This window comes from Podarcis gaigeae (genome assembly GCF_964106915.1).
Source record: "Podarcis gaigeae genome assembly, chromosome: Z".
Taxonomy (NCBI): Eukaryota; Metazoa; Chordata; class Lepidosauria; order Squamata; family Lacertidae; genus Podarcis; species Podarcis gaigeae.
The window spans coordinates 8,810,510-8,832,574 of NC_139691.1; the positions used below are offsets into that span (position 1 = coordinate 8,810,510).

The following is a 22,065-nucleotide window of genomic DNA, read 5'->3' on the forward strand; positions in this document are numbered from 1 at the left end:
GACCATCACACCCCATCAGTGTATTGCTTCTTGTGGCCAGTGAAGACTTGGCTCTATAAAAAGGCCTTTAGTTGGCTCAGTGTTATAGTACTTTTGAGCTGCTGGGATTTGTTAAACAGGTAGGATATTGTTAAATGTATCTGAATGCACTGGGAGAGTTAAAGAACTGTGTTTGCTTTCTTTTCTTTCTATTAATGTTTGTTAGTCTTATGGAGTCTCTTTCGAGAAATAGGAGCAATATATATATATATATATATATATATATATATATATATATATGCGCACACACACACACACACACACACTATAAATCAATCAGTAAAGCATAAATCAAGCCCAACAGTCCTGCTGCAGGGATTGGCTGCTGCATATTCATAAGCAGCTGGCAGGTGTGTTTTGCAGTGGCATGGAAACAAACCAAGCCTCCTGCTCTAATCCGTTTGGCAAGGTATCATGCATAAACATTGATGGCCACATCAGTGCATTTTAAATATGTTTTTGTGTACATTTTTGTAGTTTAGCATCGGGGCGTTGTGTGAATATGTTTTCTTTATCATGGGTAGCATTGTCCACTTGGCCACAGTTTTTGATTGTTTCAGAGTCCATCAGTGTCTTTCCCCTCTGTTTATATTATTGGCACTGTGGGTTAAACCACAGAGCCTAGGGCTTGCCGATCAGAAGGTCGGCGGCTCGAATTCCCGCGACAGGGTGAGCTCCCATTGCTCGGTCCCTGCTCCTGCCAACCTAGCAGTTCGAAAGCACGTCAAAGTGCAAGTAGATAAATAAGTACCACTCTGGCGGGAAGGTAAACGGCGTTTCCGTGCGCTGCTCTGGTTCGCCAGAAGTGGCTTAGTCATGCTGGCCACATGACCAGGAAGCTGTACGCCGGCTCCCTCGGCCTATAGAGCGAGATGAGCACCACAACCCCAGAGTCGGCCACGACTGGACCTAACTGTCAGGGGTCCCTTTACCTTTACAAAAAAATGAAATCTTGGGCGTCTTCCCATGCAGCTTCTCTCCGTGCAGTGTTTAACTCATGTGCATGTGAGCATATGCCTATTTATAAAGCACTGCACAAAATGACTTTGATGCTGTCGTAGGTACATAGGCATGGGGTAGGCATGCAGTCATATAAAGATTCTTTCTGTGCAGTGCTTTACCCATGTGCATAAGAGCATGTGCCCATTAATAGCACATCATGCAAAAAGGACCCTGATTCTATCATAGGTAAAATCACATCATTTCTTTAGTTTTTTTTTTGCAATGTTTTATCAATGCACACCTATTCTGACTAAGGGATGGGACAAAAGATAAACTGAAAGAGAAAAAGAAAGAAAGAAAGAAAGAAAGAAAGAAAGAAAGAAGGAAGGAAGGAAGAAAGAAAGAAAGAAAGAAAGAAAGAAAGAAAGAAAGAAAGAAAGAAAGGGCAATTCATTCTTCTAGTTAAATGGGAATTCAGAAGCAAACCCAAAAAAGGAGGCTATCTTATACTGAGTCAGACCATCTGACTCAGTATTGTCTACACTGACTGGCAGCAGCTCTTGGGGGGGGTGTTAAGAAAGGGAGTCTTTCACAACACTACCTGGAAATGTCAGGAATTGAATTTAGGATCCTCTGTATGTAAAGCAGATTCTGTACCACTGACCTCCAAATTCAGACAAGTCATGGAATACTATCCATGTACAGTACTAACATAGGAGGTTGCCTTGTATTAAGTCAGATCATTGATCAGTCTAACTCAGTACTTTCTACAGTTCCTGGCAGTGACTCGCCAGAGTTTTAGACATGGCTTTTTCTCCCAGTAGTCTTCCCTGGAGATGTCAGTGATTGAACGTGGAATCTTTTACATGCAAAGTAGATTCTCTACCACTGAGTTATTTCTCTTCCAAGAATAATGGAATGTAACAAGGTGTCCTGTAACAAAACACTACTATGTGAAGTGCTTCTGTTTGGTGGTCCAGCCAGCCATGCCCTTTTCTCAGACCCTCCAAGTGTCCCTATTTTCCAGGGACATCCCTGCTTTAGAGAAGCTGTCCCGGTTTCTGATTTGATCCCGGAAAGTCCCACTTTTCCTTACGATGTCCCTATTTTCATTGGAGAAATGTTGGAGGGTATAGAGTTATCCAACCCCTGAGCCGTCTAAAGGCAATCCTGTATAGGGAAGGGTTTTTTTTTAATGTTTAATGTTTATGTTTTTATATATGTTGGAAGCTGCCCAGAGTGGGGTAAGATATGTAGGGCATAAAAAATAAAATTATCATTATGGAATAGGACATCCCTATTTTTATTGGAGAAATGTTGGAGGGTAGGTTTTCTAGGATTCTCTATTCCACTGCTCCTTCAACATGTTTTTTAATCCTTCCCAACTCTCACCCCATCAGCATTCCATAGCAACTAAGCATTCTTACTCCTCATTGTGCTGCATTCATTTATAATTGTATTTTTTAGACAGACAGCCACGCCACCACATGATCCCATAATAGGTTACAACATTGCAACATTACCAGGCTCTTCTTCCTTTTCTTCTTCTTCATCATTATTTGTACCACATCCATCTGACTGAGTTGCTCCAGTTTTTGTGCTACTTTTGCAAACCCTCAGGAGTTTCCCTCAAGTCTGTTGATACCATTTTCTTTTGGATGGGTGCAACTGTTTTGGTTATGTATGCGATGGCAACTACCACTTGAGCATCAAAAATAGAAGGAATGGTAGTGGGGGCATTTGTTCGCCCGTACTTTCTTCCCAATGTTGCATCACTACAATGCTTCTTCCTTAAATTCGAACAAGCTCACTTTGCAGGGAAGAGGGAGAAATTTGATTCAGTTTGAACTTAAAGGTGATTGATATGAGATAATATCACCAAGGCAACTATCTGTAAACAAACAATAAACGTCCATAAAAGGTAGTTTCTTTCCAAAATAGGTTTTATCTTAAACAATTTCAAAAGCAATAATAAAGAGTCCACTTGTGATATACCAGTGGTTCAATGCTTGGAGGTCATTCCGGCAATCAGACATTTCGTCACGAGCTTTGTAGTAAATAGTATGTAAATGACTTAAAGCATCTGCTCCCATCTGTATATTTCCATAGGAAGGGAAACCGCTAGGCAAACTGCGGATGAGAGCCTGGTTCCTCTTCCAACCAAAGAGGAATGCAGATAATGAAATTCCCCCATCATTATCTGATTATCTCCATCTGTCTCTCTCCCACAGTGTTAGGAGTGACCCCATTCCTGGTGTACCGGAAACAGGAAGCTGTATCCTGTGCTCCATTTATCATAATTCCAAATTTGATTATTGGGAGAAAAAGTAGGGAACCTAGGTTGAAGTGGGTGGTGAGATATCCTTTTTACCAATGATTTTCTGGGTTTTTTCCCTTGCAACAGCTATCTGACCTCCATACTCCTTCAGCTGCCTGGGAGGAAATTGCTTATTTTCTTCCCAATTCACTCAGATCTCTGGTTTTTTCCCCCTTTGCTTTTTCATAAAATGCCAAACTATTAGATGCAGGCACCATAATGCTCAAGCAAGAGTCATAAAACAATAACTGCAGGCTTGGTGCAAATACAACCTTCTGTGAACAAGCTATTTTATAACTTCAGCTGACCATAATATGTATCATTATCGCCCCATCTGTCCTTTCATCTCCATTTCCAAAAGGAGGAGATAATTAGAGGCCATTCTCCCAGCCCAATTCCTGTGATATGCTTTTCTTTTTCTTTTCACACTTCCACTTTCTGCCTACAGGATATTTAGGATGTGCTGTTTTTGTTTGCTAGGCAAATATTATGGGTTGCTTTGGGCATTGGAGCTGCTTCTTCTGGAATGTCTTCTATGCTGTCCTCCATTGTGATACATATGGGGGTTTTGCCCATACAGGAATATGTTCCACATTCATTTCCTCTGCTGGAAAACTCCTGCATATCTGGCGTGCTCAAGAGCATGACCTCAGCTGCCACTTCAGGTGGTAACCAGCATTCTTGGCATCCACCATCACTTCACACAAACAAAGGCCTAATTTTGTCTATGATGGTCAACAGCAACATTCTTCTAGTACAATGAGCCATATTCCCTTCTGGGCAACATTCAAGGGGCCACATACTTGTGATGGACAGAGCAATGGATGTGAATTTTACCTTTATACAGTAGATGCATGCACTCACACACCTCTATCCTCCATTCCGGCAAGCAAAAAACATTGTCAGAGTTCAAGAACACATTCTAGCTAAGCAAATGTGATGCATTTTTTGTATCACACTTTATCCTAGTAAATCAATTTTTGTACGTACTACATTGCCAGAGAACCGCTTTGCAAGACGTGGAGAGGTGTGAAATTCAAAGGATGGCTGTGTTTAGTTTTGCATAATCTTTTAGGAAGCAAAATTGGGTATGTTCACCTTTAAATGCAAATTGAACTGGTTTTCTGCCCCCCTCCCTATCTCACACTTTCTAGTCACTTTCCCTGTCACTTTCCTTACTGAAAAAGGTCCAGTTTTTCAAAAGTGTGTTCATTGCAAAAGAGCATAAGATCACTCTGATCGCTTTAATTGTGCAAATCTAAATTTGCTGGTATGCAACTGAATACCTCCCACAATGTGACAATCCAGAAGCAACTGCAGACTGAGCTCTTAAAGTATCCCCTCCCTCCTGACAGATCTGCATGCCTTTGGGCCTTAGGGAAGTATGATGGAAACAGCTGCACAGAGGTGTTCCCTTTCTGAATGAAAGTGGATCACAGGGTCTGAGCAGATCATTAGAAACCAAGGTGGCACCGCACAGGCTGGCTCAATGGTGCATTATTAATCACCACGAGGCATTTTATGACATTGCACACTGGTTAATGTCACTCCAGAGCATGGAGTCATAATCTGGTGCAGATCTGGCACCCAGCAATCCAAATCTAATAAGGATCCCAGGTGTGTGTGTGTGTGTGTGTGTGTGTGTGTGTGTGTGTGCATGACCAACAAGACTGCATAGCTGCCTTGTTTGTTTTGAACTAAGCTGTGGGAAAATTGCACCAAAAGCACGAGGAGAGCATTTCAGGGGGTTGGGGGAGATGACTCTTGGGGGTACCTGCCAACACTACAATTCTAGGATTCTAAAATCCTGTGCTGATCCTGTGCTGGATCATGCCAAATGCCATCTAGTGCAACATCCACTTCTCACAGTAGCTAGCCAAATGCCTCTGGGGAGTTTCTCCCAACCTGAAATTCCCAGCAACTGATATTCAGAAGCATTGCTGCCTTCCAACAATGGAGGCAGAGCACAACCATAATAGCTACCAGCCATTGATTGCTTTCTCCTCCCTTATATTTATCACATCTGCTTTTAAACCCATCCAGCTTGATGGCCATCACTACCTCTTGTGGAATCACAAAATTCATGCGCTTTGTGGGGAAAGAAATTGGGGCAGGGGAAAAAAGCATTTCATTGCCTTCTTTAAGGCAGGCATCCCCAACCAGCAGCCCACCAGATGCTTTGGCCTACAACTCCCATGATCCCTAGTTAACATGACCAGTGGTCAGGGATGATGGGAATTGTAGTCCAAAACATCTGGAGGGCCAAAGGTTGGGGATGCCTGCTTTAAGGGGTGGATAAATTCTTCAATGTTTTCTCAGGGGTGGGGCTCCCTCTTTCTTTCTTTGTCCTTAAGCAGTTCTTTTGTGGCTGTCACCAGCAATGTAATAGCTGAGACACAGGGGGCGGCGGACAGCATTGCAATAAAATTCTTTCATGGGATTTCCCCTTGCCTTTTTCCTGACCACCATCATTTTACCGCTGCTGTGAAAAATACTTAGCTGGAATTGCCTTGTTTTAAAAGCAGGGCAAAGTACGCCAAAATGGATTGCTTGCTGCTTTGATGAGGCCCTTAAGATGTCTGATCGTTACCCATTTAATTCAAAGATTCCTTTGATCGCCTGTGCCAGCTGTCAATATGTTGATGGTATGTGAGAGGAAAGAGAGAGATTTGGGTAATTATTTGTGGAGCCTTCTCTTGAGACTTCATCATCATTAGGAAACTGGTAATCAGATGTTCGGAAGCAGAGGCAACAGCAGCACGGTGTTTGTCTTTGTGCCTGCTCCTGTGTCTTATCTCCCTGTCTTTCTTATGTAATGGGTCCAATCTGGTCATGGTTTTGCCATACGTAGCAGTCTGTGGTGAGCCAGGAGCCAAAAGCTGTGGGGGAAATCCAGGAGGCAGGACCAAAGAGAGCATAAAAACATTATAAAGAGCCGTGCTGGATTTTGGGTCAGAGGCGCATCTAGTCCAGCGTCCTGTTCTCACAGTGGCCTACCAGATTCCTCTAGGAAGCTTGTCAGGAGAGCAACAGCAGTCTGCCCACCTGTGATAACCAGTAATTGGCATTCAGATGCATACCTCATCTGACAGTGAAGGTAGAACATTGTGGACAGTATCTGTCAACAGCCTCATCCTCCAAAAGAGCAAGTCAGGAGTGGAAAAACAAGCCAGAGGGTAGGAGGGATCACCAAGCTTGGTGCCAAGAGCAGTCCCAATCTCGATTCCCTTCCTACCCATCCTACCCAAGTCGTTACAGTTAAAGTTAAAAAATCTGCCTGCCGCTTTCCTACAGGCCAGTTGGTTGGCCAGTGTGAGAAGGAGGTGGGCCATTGACCTCAAACAGCAGCCAGTTTCTTCTTATGTTTTTCTGTTGTCATTAGGGATGGACAAATCTGTCAATTTTTATTTCTCTCCATTTCTCCTTTCCCCACTTCTTCACATTTCCACATTAGATTGCAATTTATTTATCTATTTTTTTTAAAGAAGTCCTCGTGAAAATCAGTCAGTGCTTTTTTTCTGGGGGGACGTAGGGGTATGCATACCCCTAAACATTTTGTGTTGCCACGACAGACTGCCAGACCGACATGCCAGCTGTCTCTGCAGTAGCAGTGCTGACTAGAGCTCTGTCATTCTCCATGCCGGTGCCCTGGGAGGGGAGTCTGGGGCAGCTGCAGTGGGGTGACGGTGCTGCTCTTCCTCCTCCACTTGCTGGGCTAGAGCCAGCCAGCAAGTGCTCTCCCCTCCTCGGTCAAGCTGAACCTGACATGGGCCTTCTTGTCCTCTCAGCGCCGCTGCCACCGCCGCTTCGACTCCCTCGTCTGAGGGCTGGGGGGGAGGAAGGGGGCAAGGTGGAGCAGCCAAAATAGAGTACCCCTAAACATTTTAAAAGGGAAAAAAGCACTGGATTTAGTAGTGATTTATCCTAATATGCAAATATTTACGTGCAGTTTTGCCTAATATGCATATATTTTCCTTAATAAAATGCATGGTATTATTTTTTACTAATGTGCATTTTTTCATGCACACTTTGCCCCGGTTGATGCTTTTTGGTATATTTCACTTGGCTGGAGAATTGCAAAATTTTGGGAACTGCAAATGTTGAAGGGTGGCTGTGTTTCATATTGTTTTAGAAACACAAATTAGGTAGATTTGCATTTAAAATGCAGGCTGAATCATTTCTTTTCTTCCAACCCTACACCTCATCTGGTTTATTCCTCTTAAATAACCTTTTTGCTTATGTTATCCAACCCTACTAATATGGGGGTTAATTACATATCACCCGTAGCTGTCAAGTGTCCCTTATTTGAAGGGACAGTCCCTTATTCCAGTGCCATGTCCCTTATTGATGGATGTCCCTTAAATGTCCCTTAAATGATGTCCCTTAAATTTCAAATGAAGCAGTTCCTTTCCCTCCCTTCCTGCTGGCCAGGGAGGAGGGAGGCTCCAACTGTGTTGCTTGGCTGTGTTGCTCACCCAATAAGGAGTCTAAGAACGACTGGGGGGTGGAGCTTGCATGCCTTGTGTGTGGCTAGTTAATGCAAGCTGAGGGTTTTTTTGAATGCTGGACGCCATTTTGTTGCACGTGCTGCTGCAAACTTTGCAGTGCAAAGCCAGGCCGGGGAGTCATCTTAAGTTGAGGCTGCATAGGCCTTGTGGTGCATGTGATTCAGATTCTATTCAGTTGAACCTCTGGTTACAAAGTTGGTTGGACAGTGTTCTCGAGGCTACCAGCATGAGTTTGACCAGACTGCAGGAGGACAGGAAGACTGCAGGTCCCTTATTTTCAAGGCTGCTGGTCCCTTATTTTCAAATCTGTAAGTTGACAGCTATGATATCACCCCCCCAAAAGGACACTAATTTCTATAAAATTTGCATATAATAGCCAAGTTTGTATAGATTGATGCCACGTTTTCCCTTCCTGGGCAATGTTCTGGACCAGGTGATCTGGAGCTGGCAGTCTTGAATGACAGTTTTTCTGAATTCTTTTCCTATCAGGATTTAGACCCCATTTTGTCAGAGAAACCGCTTTGGTCACCAACCTGTAGCATCAACCATGGTATCTTCCTGGAGATAGTGTCTGGGTTGTGGGTTGGCAGCATTACATTGCAGTTGTTCAATTCCCACCTGATGTCAGGGTGCTGTCAGCAGCTGCTGGTTGCCCAGGAAAGTATAAAGACAAGGAAAAGCTTACAACAGTCCTTTTTTATTTCAAGCTTTACAGAGAGAGGCTATAGAACCCAGCCTCTTGGATAATGGCATTGTCCCAAGTGAAAACCCCCACCCCCGTCTCTCCCCGTCTCTAGGAAGCTACTGCTGTGGAAACCTGCAATACTGGGGGTGGGGGCAGACCTTGGAACCAACCCTGATGGGATTTTCAGCACCTGGTGTTCACGGCTGCCTTATGGCTGCATTACACCATTTTACAATCCAGAGAATCAGTCCTGCAAAATACGGTCATAAAATTCATATTATCTGGTGGCCATGAACTGTTTCTATCAACTGAAGTGGTCTTTCAAAGGTGTGCATTAGCGGTTGCCAATAGCAATGCTGTTTTTATTTCATGCCTCAAAGCACTGGAAGTTCTCTCCTTCCCCTTCCTCCTCCCCTTCTCTCTCATGCATTCATCACTTTGGGCAACTGGGCCACAGATTGCAAAAATGAAAGCCATGCTGAAGAGGCTCTTCCAGTGAAGAAATGCCTGTGGCAGTATTATCTCAAGCTCTTTGTATGTGAAACCCTTTTCTAAATGTGTTATGCCTTCTGCTTCCTCCAGCCCAGAGCTTGCCAACCAACCACGTGTTTCACCCCTGATCATCCAAATATCCTAATATGTACTTAGAATCCTAGAACTGTAGAGTTAGAAGGAACCCCAGTGGTTATCTCATCCACTCCCCCCTGCAGCAATGCAGGAATCCTAGCTAAAGAATCCCTGGGAAATGGTCACCCAACCTCTGTTTAAAAACTTCCAAAGAAGGAGAACTGACCACCTTCCTAGGTGGTCCATTCCACTGTCAAGCAGCTTTTAATGTTTAGTTGGACTGTCCTTTCTTGTACTTGAGTACATACAGCTTACAGCTGTAAGCTTGGAGTATATGAAATAGGTATAGTAAGGAACATAGCAAATTGTCTTATACCCAGTAAAAGCACTGGCTCACCTGGCCCAGCATTGTTTACACCATGGCTAGACAACATTGCACACTTCAGATGTTGTTGGGCTACACCTCTGCTTATCCCTGACCGTTGACCATGCTTGCTGGGGGACAAAATTGAACCTTGATTGGAATCCAGCGAGAGTTAGTGCATTGGCATTGATGTTGATCAGATCAGCAGCTTAACCCATGGGAGCTGGAAGGTGCCACATTGGCTATCCCTGATATACGCTGACTGACATTGGATTGAATTTGCTCACATAAGAAGGAGTAATTGCCATCAACTTAAATGACTTTTAAGAGAGGATTAGACAATTCAGGGAGGACATGGCTGCCAAGGGCTACTAGCTAGAACAGCTCTGTTCTCCATCTACTGTTGCAGGCAGTATGCCTTTGAATAACGGTTCAGAATCACTGGTGGGGAGAGTGCTCTTACACTCAGGTCCTGCTCTCAGAGGCATCTGGTTGGCCACTGTGAGAGTAGATGGACCTTAGCTTTAATTGAGTTCTCTTGTGTTCCCAACTGGTTTCTGAAGGCTGGTTACCTCTCATGAATAACTGCAGATGCCCACAGAGTTTCATGGGACACTGTACATGCATACTCAAAAGTAAGTACCATTAAATTAAATTAAATTCCCATTAAATTAACACATAGACCCCAAGAAAATGAATATAGTATTGTAGACTCAATCACCTCTTTGAGCTGCTTGGCAGGTTGATAACAGCTTAAGAAGAATCTGCCAATGACCTTTAAAGTTGTGCATCAAGGAAAACATGACGGATGAGGTGAAATGAAAATAAAAAAAGTATGGAGTATCTAATCTTTTCAAGTGGATTGTGGGACACTGTAAACAAATAAAAATCCCACCAAGCATCTAATCCTTAAAAGCAGAGTTATTTAAAGTAACAGATCGTTCCGCTCAAAAATCAAAGCATTAAATAAGATATATCACAGTGCGTTTCCCCACTCTTCTTTTAGTACTGGAGCCTGTGGCTAATATGGAGACATTTTTATAGCAAGGATGTTATTTATAAGCCAAGAATGAAATAAGAAATGATGAGTGAAGGAATGGGAATGTGCACAGAATTTAGTGGAGCCCCAAAACAGAGGCTGGAAGCGAGCAATGTCATATTGGGAAAACTGGAGAAGGAGGAGGAGAACTTGATAAATAGAATTACTAACTAGTTGGGATGGGAAAATCTGTCATAGAATCATAGAATCGTAGGATTGTAAGGAAACCCAAGGGTTGTCTAGTCCAACCCCCTGCTATGAAGGAATCTGAGCTAAAGAATCCCTGACAGATGGTCATCCAACGTTTGCCTTAAAATCTCCAAGGAAGGAGCTTCCAGCACCTCTTGTGGGAGTCTCTTCCTCTTTCAAACAGGTCTTACTGTCAGAAAGTTCTTCCTGATATTTAGTCAGAATCTCTTTCTTGTAACTTGAATCCATTGATTTGGATCCTACCCTCTTGAGCAGGAAGAAACAAGCTTTCTCCATCTTCCATGTTACAGCCCTTAAGGTATTTGAAGATGGCTATCATATCTCCTCTCTGTCTCCTCTTCCTCAGACTCAACATACCTAGTTCCCTCAACCATTCCTCATAAGGCTTGGTTCCCAGATCCTTGATCATCTTGGTTACCATCCTCTGCACACATTCCAGCCTGTCAATATTCTTCTTAAATTGTTGTGCCCAGAACTAGACGCAGTATTCCAAGTGTGGTCTGACCAAGGCAGAATAGAGTGGGACTATTACTGTCTTTGATTGACACTAGACTTCTGTTGATACAGCCTAGAATAGCATCAGCTTTTTTTTGCTGCTGCATCACACTATTGCACAAGGAGGAGGGGATGACAGAGGACGAGATGGTTGGACAGTGTTCTCGAAGCCACAAACATGAGTCTGACCAAACTGCGGGAGGCAGTGGAAGACAGGAATGCCTGGCATGCTCTGGTCCATGGGGTCACGAAGAGTCGGACACGACTAAACGACTAAACAACAACAACACACTATTGACTCTTGTTAAGCATGTGGTCTACTAACACTCCTAGATCCTTTTCACATGTACTACTGGTGTTCCAAGTGTTTCCCATCATATTTGTGCAGCTGGGTCTTCCTGCCTAAGTGTAGAACTAGACATTTGACCCTACTGAAATTCATTGTGTTAACTTGGGCCCAGTTTTCCAATCTGTTAAGGTCATATTGCATCCTGATTTTGTCTTCTGTGGCATTGGCTACCACTCCCAGTTTGGTGTCATCTGCAAATCTGATGAGCCATTAGGGAGCAGTCTTTGGGTTCGTTCAGTCAGCCAGCTACAAATTCTCCTAACAGTTACCTGGTCCAGCCCATATTTAACTAACTTCTCCACAAGAATATCATGGGGGACTTTGTCAAAAGCATTACTGAATTCAAGATACACTATGTCCGCAGCATTCCCCTGATCCACCATGCTTGTAATTCCATTAAAAAAAATAGAAATGAGATCTAACTGGCATAACCTGTTTTTGAGAAACCCATGCTGAGTCTTAGTAATCACAGCATCCTTTTTTGAGTGCTCACAAACTGACTGTTTAATTATCTGTTTAAGGACTTTTCATAGTATCAGTGTCCAGAAGACTGGCCTCCAGCCTGGAGATCTGAATTCATTTAAAATAGCTAAGAGCTACCACCTCTTTTCCTATCTTGACCTGCAGCTCCCTCCTTATATCAGTTATTAAGTTATCACCAGATTGGGCACTTCTTTTCTTTTGAATGAAGACAGAGGCAAAGTAGGTGTTGAGCAGTTCTGCTTTCTCTCTGTCACCCAATAGCATTTCTCCATCTTCTCCATGCAGATAATATACTACTAGCTTGTTCGTCCTCTTTCTTTGAACATAGCTGAAGAAACCTTTCTTTATTGTTTGGCCCACCTGACCTTCTCCTTGCACCTGTTGGCTACTCATGTATACTCCTCCTTTCTTATTTCCCCTTTCTTCCATTAGTTATACATGGCCTTCCTAAATCCCAGCTCATCTGTAAGCTCCTTATGCAGCCACACTGATTTCTTTAGATGCCTTCTACTTTTCATTTTTGTTGGAATTGTCTGCATTTGGGAGTTCAATAAGAAACTCCCATTCATCTTGGACTCCCTTCTATTTGAGTATTTCTCACCATGGGATCTCACCCATGGCTCCTTAGGCTTTTTAAAATCAGCTTTCTTAAAGTCCAGAGTGCAAATCCAATTACACTCAGCTTCTCATTTTTCCTATCTTAAATTCACATTTCTCCACATTTCCACATCAGTGGTGAATCATCTGTTTCACACTCAGAAGGTCCTAGGTTTGATTCCCAGCATCTCCAGGAAGGGCTGAGAGAGGCTTCCTGCTTGAAACCCTGGAGAAATGCTACCACCCAGTGCAGAGAATATTGAGCTATATGGACTAATGATCTGCATCGGTTTAAAGCAGCTGGCTATGTCCCTAGACAACACAAAAGCTTTTGAACAGGTAATGGACCTAGTCATCCCAATAATTTTGTTGTAGGACCCCACTTCTATATAACATTGCTGGGAGGAGAGGAAAACAGAGGGATGGAGTTTAGCCTTTCTCGCTCTGGGCTTCTCCACACTTCCACTTGACTCATGCCTAGGAAGCATGAGTCCAAGAGGCTTTCTGTTTGTCTGATGCTTTCTAGGGATGGGTCTGAGTGGTTCTTCATTTCTTCTGCCATTTTCCCCAGGGGGGAAAAAACAATGAATTGCTCCTGAATCAGAACAAAATCAATCTGCAGAAAAACTGTTTGACGTTTGTTTCAATTCAGCGATAAGTAGCAAGTTTTCCCAGGAGGAAAACAGAGGGTCAAGTGGAAGTATGGATGAGCCGTCTTTCTCTCTTTGCAAATCCAAACTGGGTTTGTTTTGAAATGGCAGCCTGACTCCTGTCCCCTGCAATGATAGACTGGCTCTTGCTCAGCTTTGGCAGATGATTTATGGTCCAATTGACTGAGGAAAAGAGTAGAGGAGGCTGAAAGGTTTGGGCTGTCACTCCTCTCCTTGAACAAAAGAAGCCTGTGACAAACAGCAAGAGGTCTTTGGGCTCAATGTGTTGCCTTCGATAGAGAAGTGGGAAGATTATCAAAGGGCATTTAGGAGCTGTTGTGATGTTAAGAGGGAAGCCAGAGTCATTATGCCTGGGAGCCCTTGCAGAAATTTGCCTGCTGTCTGCTCATGGGCGTAGCCAGGATTTTGTTAGGGGGCAGAACTTTTGTTAGGGGGGCAGAACCAATGCATATTTCTATTGTTTTGCTTGATCTAGGAGGGCAGCTGCCCCCCTGGCTATGCCCATGTGTCTGCTCCATCTTCCATTCCTCAAAAAAAAAATCTAAATTCAGACCCAAGAAATAAAAAAAAAATATCAAGCCAAGCATTGTGATCTGAATGAATAATGAGAATTAAATCCAATCCCTCCTCTTTCTTGTACAGTGTGTTACTCTGCCAAGAGCCAGGCCTCTCAAAGAACATTTGCATCTTCGTTTTTCCTCTCTGTATGTATCACAAGGGAATAAATAAAACATGACACAAAGAAAATGGAGATAGATTCTTTGGGTCGTGCCCCCCTTTCCTTTTTCATAATAATGTTAGAAGTTTGGAGCATTCAGTGATGAAACAAGGAGATTCAAGAGATGCAAAGAAGAGCTGAATGTGATAGAGAGTGAACTTTGAGAACTCCCTTCCACAAGATACTGTGGTGGCCAGCAGACCTGGCACCAGCACTCAGCCAAGCTGGGCACTGCCAGGGCCCCCCAGGAGCTTATAAGTGTTGGAGATAAGCAGTGTCCAGTGCACAGCGGAATGATGAAAAGTACGTGCCAACATGCTCTATATTACTTTATTTACACTTCAAAGCTGGTAATTTACAGAAAAACATTTTCCCTCTGCCGGAGCAGAGAAAGGCATCCTCTCTCCTCTAAAGCACGGAGAGAATCACACTGAACTGCAAAGAACAGTGAAAAACAGGAAACCAGTGTACGTCACATCCAGTCTCCTTTCCCGTGAGAAAACCCAACAGCACTTGACTGCGGAATGTAAACATTGTCTTGTGACAAGCACTTCGCTGCTCAGTGAAGGAAGCAGAAACCAACATCCTCCCCCTTTCTGTGAACATCACTGGGCAGCGTGTTCGTACAATATCAGCACAAACCCAACTTCTGCACATAGGTACAGTGTTGATCCCTTGATACAATCTTGGACAATACATCAGCAGGAATTTCATTACCTGGCATATAGGACACCGTTACGAGTCCCTTTTGAATACGTTCCCTAGCATGTTGCAACTTCAATTGCAAGTGCTTCGTGCTTTGCTTACAACCTTCAGAATTCAGCAAAGCCAAACATGCTTTGTTGTCCTGGTAAACCTGGATTGGACATTTGACAGGAATTTTTATGTCTTTGCACAATTGTAACAACCATTCACAATCCTTAAGTGAATAAGACAGTGCATTCAGTTCAGCTTCACAAGTACTTAAGCTAACTGTTGTTTGCTTCTTGCATGACCAATCAAATAGACCCTGATTGTACTTATAGCAAACTCCAGACGTACTTTTCCTGTCTGTAGTGTCATTTCCAAAACTTGCATCTGCAAATATCTCAAGACCACCAGACTTCTGATTGTTAAATCTCAGTCTGTAATGCATAGTGCCTTTCAAATACCGCGCTATGCGTTTCAGAGCTTTCCAATCCTTAACAGTAGGATTGTTGACTTGTCTGCTTAGCAAATTACAGCTAACAGCAATGTCAGGTCTTGAACATCTGGCAATGAAGTTTAGCTTGCCTAGCACACTTCTGTACAGTGTAGTGTCAGAAAATGCTTCTCCAGTGTCATCTACCTGATAATCTGTTGTCATCGGTGTGTCTACAGGGTTAGCATCCATCAGGTTTAGTTTGCTTAACACATCAGCAATTTTACGTGACTGGTGTACTAGAATGTTACCATCTTGATCCCTCTCTATTTCCAGAGATAGGTAGTTGTTTACCTCACCAAGATCTTTTATGTCAAAGTGCTCTTTCAGTTGAGCTAGGGCGTTATTGTACATTGTGACATCTTCCCAAAAGAATAAAAGATCATCAACATAAAACAAACAATACAGTTTCTTTTGCCCCTCCTCTTTGACAAATACACATGGATCAGCTTTCCCTTGCTTAAAACCTAGAGAAAACAATACTTCAGTGAGTTTTGTGTGCCAACACCGTGCACTTTGTTTGAGACCATAAAGGGACTTCTTCAGAACACAAACAAATCCCTGTTTTACCTGTACGCCATCAGGTGGAAGCATATAAAGTGATTCATCTAGAGATCCGTACAGAAAAGCTGTATTCACATCATGGTGACTAATGTGTAGATTCTCTTCTGCAGCTAGCTTGAGCATAAGCCTAATGCTCTCATACCTCACGGTGGGTGAGTAGGTCTCGTGATAGTCTTCACCTGGTACCTGTGCAAAACCTCTGGCTACCAATCTGGCTTTGTGTCTGACTATCTTGCCATTTTGATCAGTCTTCGCTTTGAAGACCCATTTGCTTCCAAGCAGTTTCATTCCTGGAACTACTGGAACAAGGTCCCATGTCTTGTTCCTTTCCAAGGAATCAAGCTCAGCCTTCATGGCATTTAACCATGGCTCAGCTTCCTTTGAATCCAAATCCTGGATTTCTTGGAAACTTGAAGGTTCAAATACCTTCTTGGAGCTTTTAACAGCTGTTACTGCTATCTTAGCAAACTCATCAGCAAATCTCTTTGGAGGTCTGCCTTTTGTTGCTCTCTGTGACCTGCGAATTAGTCTTAAGTCTTCAACACTCTCCTCTTCCTTCTTAGGAGAAAAGTGACCTATTGTGAACAATGGTTCCTCCAATTCTTGATCAGAGCTTTCAGAGGGTCGCATAGAGGCTTTCGCACTCTTGAAATCCTCTGAATCACCCGATTCAGTTTCAGACTCAGAATCAGAACCTTCATCAGTGGGTGTGGGTTGTTGCGGTTGCTTTTGACTATCCTCAGTTTCATCACTGTCATCAGGATAACATTGGAAAATTCCCACATTCTCCCCCCACTTGGCATTGTACTCAACACTTCTTGTGAGCTTAATTTCCTTAGAGTCAGTCATCATTATTCTGTAAGACCCTTTCTGATAACCTAGAAAGATACCATGCAATCCACGCTTGTCTAACTTGGAGCTTTGTGGTGAGTGAACCCACATGTCAGAACCAAAAATTTTCATGTGTTTGATGTATGGCTTCTTGCCAAACATCTTCTCATAGGGGGTACAACCAATCGCTGAAGATAACCTGCGATTATAACTGTAAGTGAAACATGAGAGAGCTTCGGCCCAATAACTCTCTGGAAGATTGGCATCATGCAGCAAGGTTTTTAACCCTTGAAGCAATGTCCGATTTGCTCGTTCCGCAAGTCCATTCTGCCATGGCGAGCGAGGACTAGACAAATCGTGTTGAATTCCTTTCTCAGTCAGAAAAGCTTCAAACTGCTGAGAAGTGAATTCTCCCCCGCGATCACTGAAAAGAGTCTTTACCTTCTTTCCATGCACATTTCCCAACCAAGCACAGAATTCCTTGAACCTTGGAAAAGCCTCTGATTTCTGCTTGAGATTGTACACATAAATATACCTGGAAAATGCATCAATGAGAACCATGAAGTACCTGTTTCCACCCAAAGAGGGCGCTAGTGGTCCAACCAAATCAGCATGAACAACCTGGTATGGTTCTGTAGCTTGCCTACTAGACACCTTACCTTTCGCAGCCATTTTTACCTTGTTTGCTGCGCATGCCTTGCACTTCATGTGGTACCTGCAGGGTTTAATAGTCATACCTTCAACCAAGGCAGGCATTTTAGATACTGCCTCAAAATGCAAATGACCAAATTTTCGATGAAAATCGTGAATACATTCTGCATGCAAACTTTTGTTAGAACCTGCAATGCAACAAGTGTCATCCTGCACAACATCATCAAAATACAAAACATACAAACGATCAACATATTCAGCATGCAATACATAATCATTTTTCTTTGTGATGATGCACCTTTTGTTCTTAAAGGAAACGTCAATTTTCCGCTCATTCAGCTGTCCAACGCTGAGCAGATTATGCTTGGCATCTGGCACATAAAGCACATCCTGTATCGATAAGTCCAAACTGTGAAGAACAACAGTTCCGTAGCCTTTACTGGGAATTGTGTGGTCATCCGCCTGGTGAATCGCACCTTCCTGCGGTGTAAAAGACACGAACAGTCGCTTATCGTTGCACATGTGGTGGGTCGCCGCTGAATCAACAACGAAGAAAGATCTAGACGTCTTCTGGACCTCTGCAACCTTTGGAGTGAAGCGTGAGACCATTGCCTTGTGCTGCGTTGTCCTGGACACCGGACCTTTGCCATTGCCTCGGCCTTTTCCACGCGATGAGCTTTCGCTGCGCTGCTCTGTCTTGGCCCTGGGATATCTGCATTCCCTCTTCATATGGCCTAGACGTCCACACGAGTAGCATTTCACTGCCTTCAAAGCTTTGGCGCCATCTGGTGGTTCCACTGCACTCTGGGATGACGTCTGTGAAGACTCCCCCTTGCCCATGCAGCTATCACCCTGGCGGTCTGCTTCATTCTGAATCATGGCAGTATCACTGGCTACTGTGAGTTGAGCATTTGGCTGATTGGCATCAAATTCCCCACTTGCCTCATCCAGCCTTCTGCAGCTAGCCATCATGACTTTGGCATTAGCCTTCTGCGTCATCTCTGCTGCTTTAAATCAGGCTGCTTCATACAAGCTGTGTCTGTGTACAGCTGCTTCAATCCAAAAGCAAATTCAAAAACAGCCTCTGCTTTGTGAACCTGTGCCTTTCTGCTTAACTGCTTTGCTTATCTGCAGCTGCTTCAAACCGCATTCCAAAGGCAAGGTCAAAAGTGAAAGTTCTCTCTGCTGTCTTAAATTCATGCTGCGACACTGCTGCAGCTGCTTTACTTTCGATTTCCCCCAGCATAGGAAAAATTTATCCTTCTAGCCTTTTGCCTGTGCCACGGCAAAACCGGCTATAAAAGTTCAAAGTCCAGCCATAAAGCCATTAATTAGAAGCTGGCAGGCTGCCCGGAGCTGTAGCACATACCTCATCAAATCATCTTGACGCGCAGAGATATCGTCCGATCCGGCCCTCTGCATTCCGATCCTTTGCCGGCACTCCAATTCTTTGCTCCTTTGTTCCTTTGCCAGGAGCCCGACTTCTGGAGTCCATTCTCAAAACACTGCGTTTTTCTGGACCCGGAACCAAATGTTGGAGATAAGCAGTGTCCAGTGCACAGCGGAATGATGAAAAGTACGTGCCAACATGCTCTATATTACTTTATTTACACTTCAAAGCTGGTAATTTACAGAAAAACATTTTCCCTCTGCCGGAGCAGAGAAAGGCATCCTCTCTCCTCTAAAGCACGGAGAGAATCACACTGAACTGCAAAGAACAGTGAAAAACAGGAAACCAGTGTACGTCACATCCAGTCTCCTTTCCCGTGAGAAAACCCAACAGCACTTGACTGCGGAATGTAAACATTGTCTTGTGACAAGCACTTCGCTGCTCAGTGAAGGAAGCAGAAACCAACAATAAGAGCTCCTCAGAAGTTCCAGAGCACTGCCACTTTTGAGTAGGAGCTGTCAGGAGCAAGCCAGCACAAAATCACACTGAGTAAGTGAAGTTTACTCTTCATTAGAAGAAACAAGGTCTGCTCAGGAGTGCCAGGTGTAATAAGCATAGCAACTCTTCTTTCTCTTCTTGCCCCTGTGAAGCAGTTGTGGAGACTGAAAGTCCCTACCTTCCTAGACTAAGTCTCCCCCGAGTCATTCCCAAGCAATCTGAGACTATGCCGGTGTGCCTCTCTTTTCTCCTTCTGCTTCATACCTCTCATGGTCCTCAGAGACCAGTGGGGAGGGAAGCTTGTCACAGCAGGAGGGGGAGACCCTCTGGCTTCTTCACCAGCCCGACTTATCTCTATCTTTTGGCCTCCCTGCTCTCTAGCTCCTGCCTCTGCTTCTGATTTGGGACTTCTCTCTGTCACAGATTCTCCCTGCTTACTAAACCCCATCACCTCTTCAGCTAACCACTCATCATCATTCCTCCACCAATCCCCAGGCTCTGAGCCTTCTTCCCTTGTGGGCTTCCCAGCTGGTGTCTCCCACCATTCCTCTGTTTCCAGCCAGTTCATGATAGGAGCAAAGCTTAGCTCCCAACTACAGTGGCTGCCCTAGTATAGTCTGGATAGACGTATGGGTCAATGGCATTTATGAGTTGAGTCACTGTATTTTGAGTAACTTAAAATGTTGGTTGGCCGTCATAGACAGGAGTCACATGTAGCTCCCATTCAAAAGTTCTGTCTGTAGATACAACTCACAGGTTTAAACTACAGGTTAAGTGGAGTGCTGTGATTCTTTTCTATTTTGGTTTTCCCAAATCAACCTGGAACACATTGTTATCAGAGCAAAATTAGAGACTTGATGATGAGAAGGGTGCTTTAAACTCTCCCCCTTTGCCATCTTGCAGCTCAAAAGCACCCTCTCCAAATTTCTGTTTCACCAACCAGAGGCAGGTGGTAGTGAAGAAAGCAGGGCATGGTAGTGAAAAAAGCAGACCATGAGCTGCAGAAGGTGGTGAAAGAGTTAAGCTTCCTCCCTCCCACTCACTCACCCTAATTTTTCCTCAAACTCAGTCTGTTCAAGGTTTCTATGGTTAAAAAATAAATAAATAGAAAAGTGGAACAATAAGAGAAATCCACTTAATGTGCAGTTTGAGTTGGAGGTCAAATTGCATCAAGAGGCAGTAGCAATGCACTAAGCCCCCGCATGTAGGCTGGAGGCGGGAGAAAGCAGTGGGCTGTTACTGCAAGCCGCTGGAGAGCCACGAATTGTGCCAGCAGATTTATTGAGACAGTGACTGTGCTGTTCTGGACTTCCACTGGAGTCTGATCAAAGCCCAACCTGCCTCTCTGATTTGGCTGTGTGAACTCACTGCGGTCTGAAAACCTTGTTTCCATTTGAGAGGGAGCGAGAAGAATTCTCCAAAGGACCACCAGAGAATTATATTTGAGCTTTCACATTATGTCAAAGCCACTTCTGGAAATCTAGCTGAATATACTGGAAGTGTCAGTGGTGTACAGTGAAATTTTCTGTAGATTAGCAAGGGCCAGAGGCGCCAGCTTGCAAGGTCAATTGGAGGAGTGATGTGAATGTGATGTTGCAATGTCCAGACATTGCACGCATGAGCACCGCACCTCCCTCCCTAACTCGGGTAGAAGTTTCCCGGGCTTTGAGAAGGAGGTGCCAGGGGAACACTTAGGGGACTAGCCTAGTCTCCTAGTTCACTCACTGCACACCAATGCCTGTTTACAGTTCGTCCCTGTAGTTTTCATAGCAGGATCATGGGAGAACAGAAGCAGGAATTTGTCGAAAGGATGGGGGAGTAGTGATGCTGTCCAGTGATGTTAGTTCCTGTGTCATGCTGTGCCAACTGGTGTGAATGAAATTTAGTATGACAAGCCAGTTTATTGATCAAAAAGCCACAGTTCCATAATGCAGTGGTTTTCAACCAGTGTGCCATGGCACCCTGGGGTGCCTTGAATAATGGTCAGGGGTGCCATGGACAACTCTGGCCTCTGGCCTTCTTTGCTTCCTTCCCTCCTCTGATGCCCTCATGTCTCTGCTTCCAAAAGGCTTGAACAGCTGTTAGTTGCAGCTGCTGCCCTGGCTACGAGTCCTGCAAGCGAATGGTTCCTCTGGGGCTGGTCAGGCAGTGCTTCCTAGGCTCCTGTGGGGCAGTGTAAGAAGGCACCTCTCTTTGGGGCAGGAGGAGCAGCTCAGAGCAGCTGTCTGAAGGACTCCCAAGGAGAGGGGAGAGGAGAGGAGGCTGAGGGAGCACTCCACAAGGGAGGGTGCTCCAAAAAAGGGTGAGAGGCTGCCAGCTCTGCAGGCAAGGGGTGACATAACAGGGCTCCTGAACCCCACAGGGGTGCCACAGAAACAATGTAGTTGGTCAAGGGAGTGTTAGGAAATGGGATAGATATACTAGCATTGCAGTAGTGAAAACTAATGCAATATTCCCCAAGTCTGAATGTGCCTTCGACTTCTCCCCACCTGCCAGCCTTCTTGCAAGCACCACAAGCCCTTCTCCCTGGTGATAACAAAATACAATGATTAGTGGGGGTTGGTCCACTAGGGCAAATAAGACACAGCCTCACTAGCTTCAGCCTGGTCTCAGCTAACACACACTTCCTGCTTTCTCACTTAGTGGATGTCCCTGCCTATCAGCTTCCTCCTTCTCCTTATGGCTCACCCACTTCTGCTTGGCTCACCCACTTATGGCCCCACTGCTTTCACCCAGGAAAACCCACAGTTTAGTGCTAAATCAGAACAAACAGCTATCAGGTTTTCTGTGACAGCAGTAAAGCGAGTGTTTTCCTAGTGTAAGTGGCAGGGCAAAGGCAAAATCTCTTGGAACCATGCCTAGAAGGCATGAGACATGTGGAAAACCAGAAAGAACAAAGCTTGGACAAGCCCCAAGTCTCGCTGTTGCCCTTTGTAGAACTCAGGAGGGAGAAGGATGGGGACAAAG

General features: G+C 44.3%; 1 protein-coding gene across 4 annotated transcripts in view; it reads left to right on the top strand.

Moving 5' to 3' along the window:
• The window catches only part of WHRN (whirlin), a 127,591-nt gene that overhangs the window by 60,897 nt on the left and 44,629 nt on the right, over nucleotides 1-22,065 (top strand). The gene's annotated exons all lie outside the window — the stretch shown is intronic.